Source organism: Onychostruthus taczanowskii, unplaced genomic scaffold (assembly GCF_017590055.1).
Source record: "Onychostruthus taczanowskii isolate IOZ18803 unplaced genomic scaffold, ASM1759005v1 scaffold20, whole genome shotgun sequence".
Taxonomy (NCBI): domain Eukaryota; kingdom Metazoa; phylum Chordata; class Aves; order Passeriformes; family Passeridae; genus Onychostruthus; species Onychostruthus taczanowskii.
Window position 1 is genome coordinate 15,474,471 of NW_024499240.1, and position 6,000 is coordinate 15,480,470.

General features: G+C 44.2%; 1 protein-coding gene across 4 annotated transcripts in view; it reads right to left on the minus strand.

The window, feature by feature from the left end:
• Positions 1 to 5,652, minus strand: part of GULP1 (GULP PTB domain containing engulfment adaptor 1) — a 142,936-nt gene extending 137,284 nt beyond the window's left edge. For 2 of the 4 annotated variants that reach the window (XM_041403212.1, XM_041403209.1), the window contains exon 1: positions 5,590 to 5,647. The gene's annotated coding sequence lies outside the window, so the exon portion shown is untranslated. Of the gene's footprint in view, positions 1 to 5,589 lie in introns of all 4 variants that reach the window. The other 2 variants (XM_041403210.1, XM_041403211.1) reach the window with 2 other exon arrangements.
• Between the last annotated feature and the right edge of the window lie 348 nt (positions 5,653 to 6,000).

The following is a 6,000-nucleotide window of genomic DNA, read 5'->3' on the forward strand; positions in this document are numbered from 1 at the left end:
ACTGCAGGAAAAATAATCTATTTTACTGGGAACACAGTTCTTTATCTAGGCTCATTACCTCACTTCAGTGATATGTTCCAGAAGATTTCACAACAGATTAAGAAAAAAAGTGCTGCTGTTTCAAGAGACACCTTTAAAAGATGTGCAAACACAGACACAAAACCCGAAAAAAAAGCTCCTAATCTGACAAATGAGAAAATATATTCATTAATATCAGAGTACCTTTGTGAACAGGAAAAGCAATAATTACACTCTAGCAGATATAAATTGCCAGCACTAGCACAGAAGAGACTTGCCAAAGCTGAGCAGACCCAGTCTGCAGCTGGGAAGAAACCAGCTCTCCCCAGGGACCCCTGCCACAAGAAGAGCTGCAAGACCCAGGGGAGAACGGGCAACCACCTCCCTTCCAGATATTTTTGTCCACAGCAGGAGCAACCTCATCACAGCCTTTTGTCTAGTGGAAAACAATCTTGATTTTGCCTCGACTGCTGAGATCTCTGAAAAAGCCTTTAAGGACTACAGGGATTTAGAGCAGATCACCTGGAAAGTTTAAGCACAATGTTTAAGTGCCTAATGTCCCATTCTGCCTAGAAGGAGCTGAAGATAGGACATCTGCATGTAAAAGATGAAAAATGGAAACAGAATAGAATATTAAATGTCACAACAGGTACTAGGTCAGGATCCTGATTTGCACACGGTGGTACTTCTGCATTTTGCCTTTGGTCAGAATTTTCCCCATTAAAGCTATGGGGATGGAGAGAGCAGAGGAAGAACTGAAAAAAAAAAGAAATTACATTAAAGATCTTAAAATGTTCCAGAGAACTCAACAGTCCTCAAAAAACTATTCTATTCTATCTGAAAAGAATGAGGAGGAATTTGCATGCAGTTTTACAGCTTTCATGTTATTTTGGGAATTATGAGAAGATTGAAGAGATTAGGCTTCTATATTCATATATATTCCCAAGTACTGGACTATCCACATACCCTTCTCCACAAAGTAATAAAGAAAGCTAGAAACCAGCCATCACATACTTTTGTGTGGCAAAAGATCTGCTTTAGCATTTCCAAAGTTTTCAAGAAAAAATGTTATTTACTTGCATTACTTAGGATATCTCTACATCACAGGAATAACCAGAATTTCCACAGATTATAGTTCTAATTTCTGGTGACCAAAAAAAAAAAAAAAAAATAAACCACCTTAACTTTGTCAACAGAGCCAGCTGCAGTCTCCAACCAGCACATTAAGAGAATTGTTTGCCAATTTACACTTGTGCACACCATTGTAAGGCAAGGGTGTTGATCAGGTATTGCTGATAGAATACACAAAAAAAACATTTGGCTGCACAGATGTTGCTGAATCTTTATAACTCCAAGTGATATAGTAAATGGAGAAAACACAACTCAGTTCTCAGAATAAAACCAGAATATGCAAGCTTAGGGTGCAACATAAAATAAATGCAGCAGTAACCAAGTGATTACATACTAATAAGACAAGTATGTCAGACTCTGGAATTAAAATGACAGAATTTCTTAATGGCTGCCCTTCAAAACAGAAAAAAATATTGCAGAAGTTAAAGAAATCCAGTGCCTTAATCTAAGAGGCTTTCTGGTACTTTTTGCCAAATTATCAAGCAGCCAGTGTCAAACTGTAGGTGTTACAGCCTGAGTTCTGCTTCTTGCTTCAGTGAAAACTACTTAGATGGCTGTCAGAAACCCAGGTGTTGTCTGTTCTACAAATATGTTTGTTTCCTTCAGCTATAAAATTCTACATTCTCTCTGTCTTTGCTGATATGTAATTACACATCAGAAACATAAGTCACTTCAGCCTGATGAAACAATCATATTTCATTTCGGAGCGCCCTCTCAGCCTGGTGATAAGAACATCTGCTTAAACTGGCAGAGGAGAGGAGGACTGAAAGTGGAAATGCTTTCCTGGGAATTCATGATGTGTTTTCAGCTGGATAAATTATCTACTGGGATCCTGGATGAAATCTGTGGTAACATCACTTTGGACTCCTGATGTTCAGTTTAGTGTAACAAACGTTCTCTGAAACCATGCGGCAAGGGGGTCCTTAAGGGAGGACTGTCTGCTTATTATGTGCAGTGGAACTGCAGCCTAGGTTAAAAATGCATTTTAAGTGCATTAAAATGCTTAAGAAAAAACATTTTTTAAGACTTAAGAGATACTACTGACTATTCCCAGAGCGATTGCAGTGCCCCTGGGCAAACAGAGTGGCACAAACAAGGTCCACAGCTACATATCAGAGACTGAAAGGGTGGGCAGTGATGACACTGCTGCACTCGGGTCTGTGCCCTGAGAACAGACCACAAAATTAAGATAATTGAGTAAGCCTACCTCCTTCTTCCTCCCAGCCCTAACCAACACGGGCTGTGAGTGTAAACCCAGATCAAGGATACACATTCAGTGGCAGCAGTTGGCCATGCCACAACAGCAAAGCCACAGAACAGCTTGATTACGCATTTAAGTCACAGGGAATGTCCAGGGGAGCACTGGCAGTGAGGTAGCAAAACTATCTGCATGAACAAAGCCAACATTCTGATCTCAGCGATTCAGGAGATACTAGGAAGGAAATTACTTCCAAAGATATTGACAGATATATCTGCATGCATAGTTGCATTCTGAAGGTAAGAGAACCAAACAGAACATTGTTAGGCAGCTATGCAGAGGCACTGTGTGTTCTAACAGAGCCAGTATTGTTTGCTCTTTTCTAGATTACAACCTGAGTCTCTGAAGGAGCTTACCCCTTCAAAAATCAGATTACAGTAAGGCAAAAAAGGCAATGGGGAAAACGTTTATTTCTGCCCAATTAGCATATTCTTGTGCAACAACTCTATTAAGTCACAAACTAATGATTTTTTTGCCCTGTCTCAAGAGCTGGTGTACTTGGAATACAGACTAAACTTCTGCCATGCATTCCACCATTGATAATAACTAAAAGTCTAAGGGACCTGCAGTTTTTTTGAACAGAACCTGGTGGATTTTTCTGCTCTCAGTGTTCTAGTTGTTCTCTTGGAAAAAAAAATGACAGAATTGGAATCCTGACACAAGCCATACTAGCTATGATCAAAATTCATTAATAAGGTAGTTTCCTCTCTGTTCTCTTTCAAGCTATATGTTCCCCAGTTCAAGCTGAAGCTGTCCTTTAATTAATTCAGCTGGTACTTCTAATTATGTTCTTATGACATGTTCAAGCAGTACACTCTTGAGGGATTATCTCAAGAGAAAAACTAATTCCAGTTTATTGTATTAGACCTCTCAAGTGTTTCACGCAAGTCTTCTGATTATGACTTTTAGAGCATCAAGCAATGTTTACAAACATTGTACATTACGAACAATAACTTGAACTACATGCAATAGACTAGCAAATTAAAATGAGCTTGTAAAGGAAATTCTGAAATGGCACATCAGGTGAGTGTTTTGCATAACAGTAGATGCACAATCTTTGAACTCTAGAAAAACCCTCAAAAAGGTTATAAAGTTACCTCCAAAGACTAAGGAGGCTGTACAACGCAGTAGTTTGTCTAACATCCCCTCTTGTTTTCCACTCCTGTTAACTACATCTTCCTTCTTGCTGGTCCTCCATTAGCAGGAGATTTCCTATGAGATTTAAAATGCTTTACACAGAACACGGTATCACAGTTCACTGTCGCAATCATTTTAATTTCTGTACTCATCACTCACAAGACACACCCAATCACGTCATTCTAACTTCTCAGGCAACCAGAGTTGTACTGTTGCTGCTTATTTCCAGCCCCCTTCCGTTGATATTCCTCCCACTGTAGCTCTGCTGAAAGTATAAACCCAAGTTCTCCCTCGCATCCTTCAGCACTGTGCCATAACACCAGGCTTTTAATCCCTAAATCACTCCCTTTATCCAAGCCATTCATGTAAACATATGCCTTTAATAAGATCTATAATCACTAACGCGTTCATATGCTTGAAATGCATACCAGAAAAGTGTATGTATGGGTAATAATCATGAAATTATTTCCCCCCTGTTCTGTTGTTTCTTTCTCTAAGTTCAAGTGGATGATCTCCAAATATTTGAAGTTGTACCTGACATACTACTGCGTGACAAATCAGCCAAGTAAATCTACAACTATGAGGCAAAACTTACTGTTCATTCTGAAATGACCATAAAAATAGAAGCTTGACCTTGAAAAATATATTATTTTTGCTTTCTGGTAAAATGTTTTGTCTTATTTTCATTAACACCTTAAGTGGCTCTGAAGTACTGCTTATCTCTACAACAACTCAAAGGTACCACTTATGTTACATGTTCATCTAACATACAGGGGAAGAAAACCATGGAAAATAACTTCTAAAAGGAGAAGCAGTCACATAACACACAAGTACAGATGCTTATTTATATTTATACTGAATAAACTAAATATATTGCTATAATATTTTCCATGACTCTCTGCACATTCAAAGCACCTTCATAATCACCTTCACATATGCCTTGTTTTCCAGTTTATTAGGGGGGTTTTAACATCTTTTTAGTTGTGATAACTTTTTCTTTCCATAAAGATGACATTTTAAGAACTTGCAACTGCAATGGAACCGTAGGAACTGAAAAGTTTAAAAGTTGCATGCTATTTAAATTAGCAATCTAATAAGTGCCTCAAATTCAAAAAGAGACCCCAGAAATCTATTTCTTCGGAAGGAAGCCAATTCCTTTGCAAGAAGAATACAATTAACCTTTACGGGCCTTTGATTGACTCTCGGTGCCCCCTAATAAATGAGAAAGACAATGAAATTAAATGAACAACATACTTTACACGTTCCTCTAATTGCCATACAACTTTTAGACCCTCTCAAACGGAGAATTTCTCTCTGAATCTCCCTCCCCGACTGCAAGGCAGAGCTGCCGTCCTTGCTCAGACTTCTCTCTATTCGCGTGATGATCCAGCAAACTCCTCCAGCACTCCACCCTCCCGACACACGCGGAGTTAAAATTATCTCGGTGGTTTGGGTTTGGTTACGAGCCGAAGATCCTCCCCAGTACAACAACTGAGCGCTCAGCAGCCCCAGCGGCGAGCTCGGCTGCCGCCCAGCACCGCCGGGCTGCCACGGCGGAGCCTCACGAGGAAAACAAAACCTCCTCTCGGATAAAGGCTTTACTGTACTTACAACGGGCAAAAAACCCAAGCCCGAATGAAAGGCATCTCATTATCCGCAGCTACTTGAAATTCACAAAGCCCCGCCCGTGTGTCCGAGACCCCGGGGTCCGTGCGGGTGCCGGGCTGGGAGCAGCCGCTGCCGGCGGCCCCGGAGCGGGGAGCGCGGAGCCCGCAGGTGAGGCGGGACCCGGGGGGCGAGGAGCTGCTCCGAGGAGCTGCCCCGCGAGCGAACCGCGGCAGCCGCGCCGAGCTCCGCCCGCCCCTGCCAAGTTCCGCGCCGACGGCAGAGCCCGGGGCAGCGCTCAGCCGCGCTCACAACAGGCGCTCGGACCCCCGTACCCCCCTCCGTGCCTCGGTGGCCGCCGGCCGCCCCTCGGCACCGCGGGGCAGGGGCTGCCCCGGCGCGGGGCCCCGCGGTGCCGCCGGGCGCGGAGCGCCGCGTACCTGCCGGGGATGGAGCAGCCCGTCCCGCCGCCTCTCCGCGCCGCTCCCGGCGCCCGCTCCGGCCACGGCCGCCCCGAAAGTTTCCTGACGTCAGCGCGGGCGGGCGGGCGCGGACCCCGCCTGCTGCCGGGCTCGCCGCCGCCGGGCCGGGCCGCCGCCGCTGCTCCCGGGCTCCCCCTGCCTCCCGCCGGCACCGCCAGGCCCGGGCGGCCAGCTGCAGCGAGCGGCGGAGAGAAGGCGTGAAGAGTGGGCGGCAGTTGAGAAAGTGAGGAACGCGATTTGGTAACTCTACACTCCTCAAGGAAGCGTCTCCTAAAGAAAAGATAGTAGACACACTCACGCTGGTCTCGGTTAAAGCTGCAATGAATTTTGTCGGGTACAGATGCGCAGCATCGCACTTTGGAGAACGTC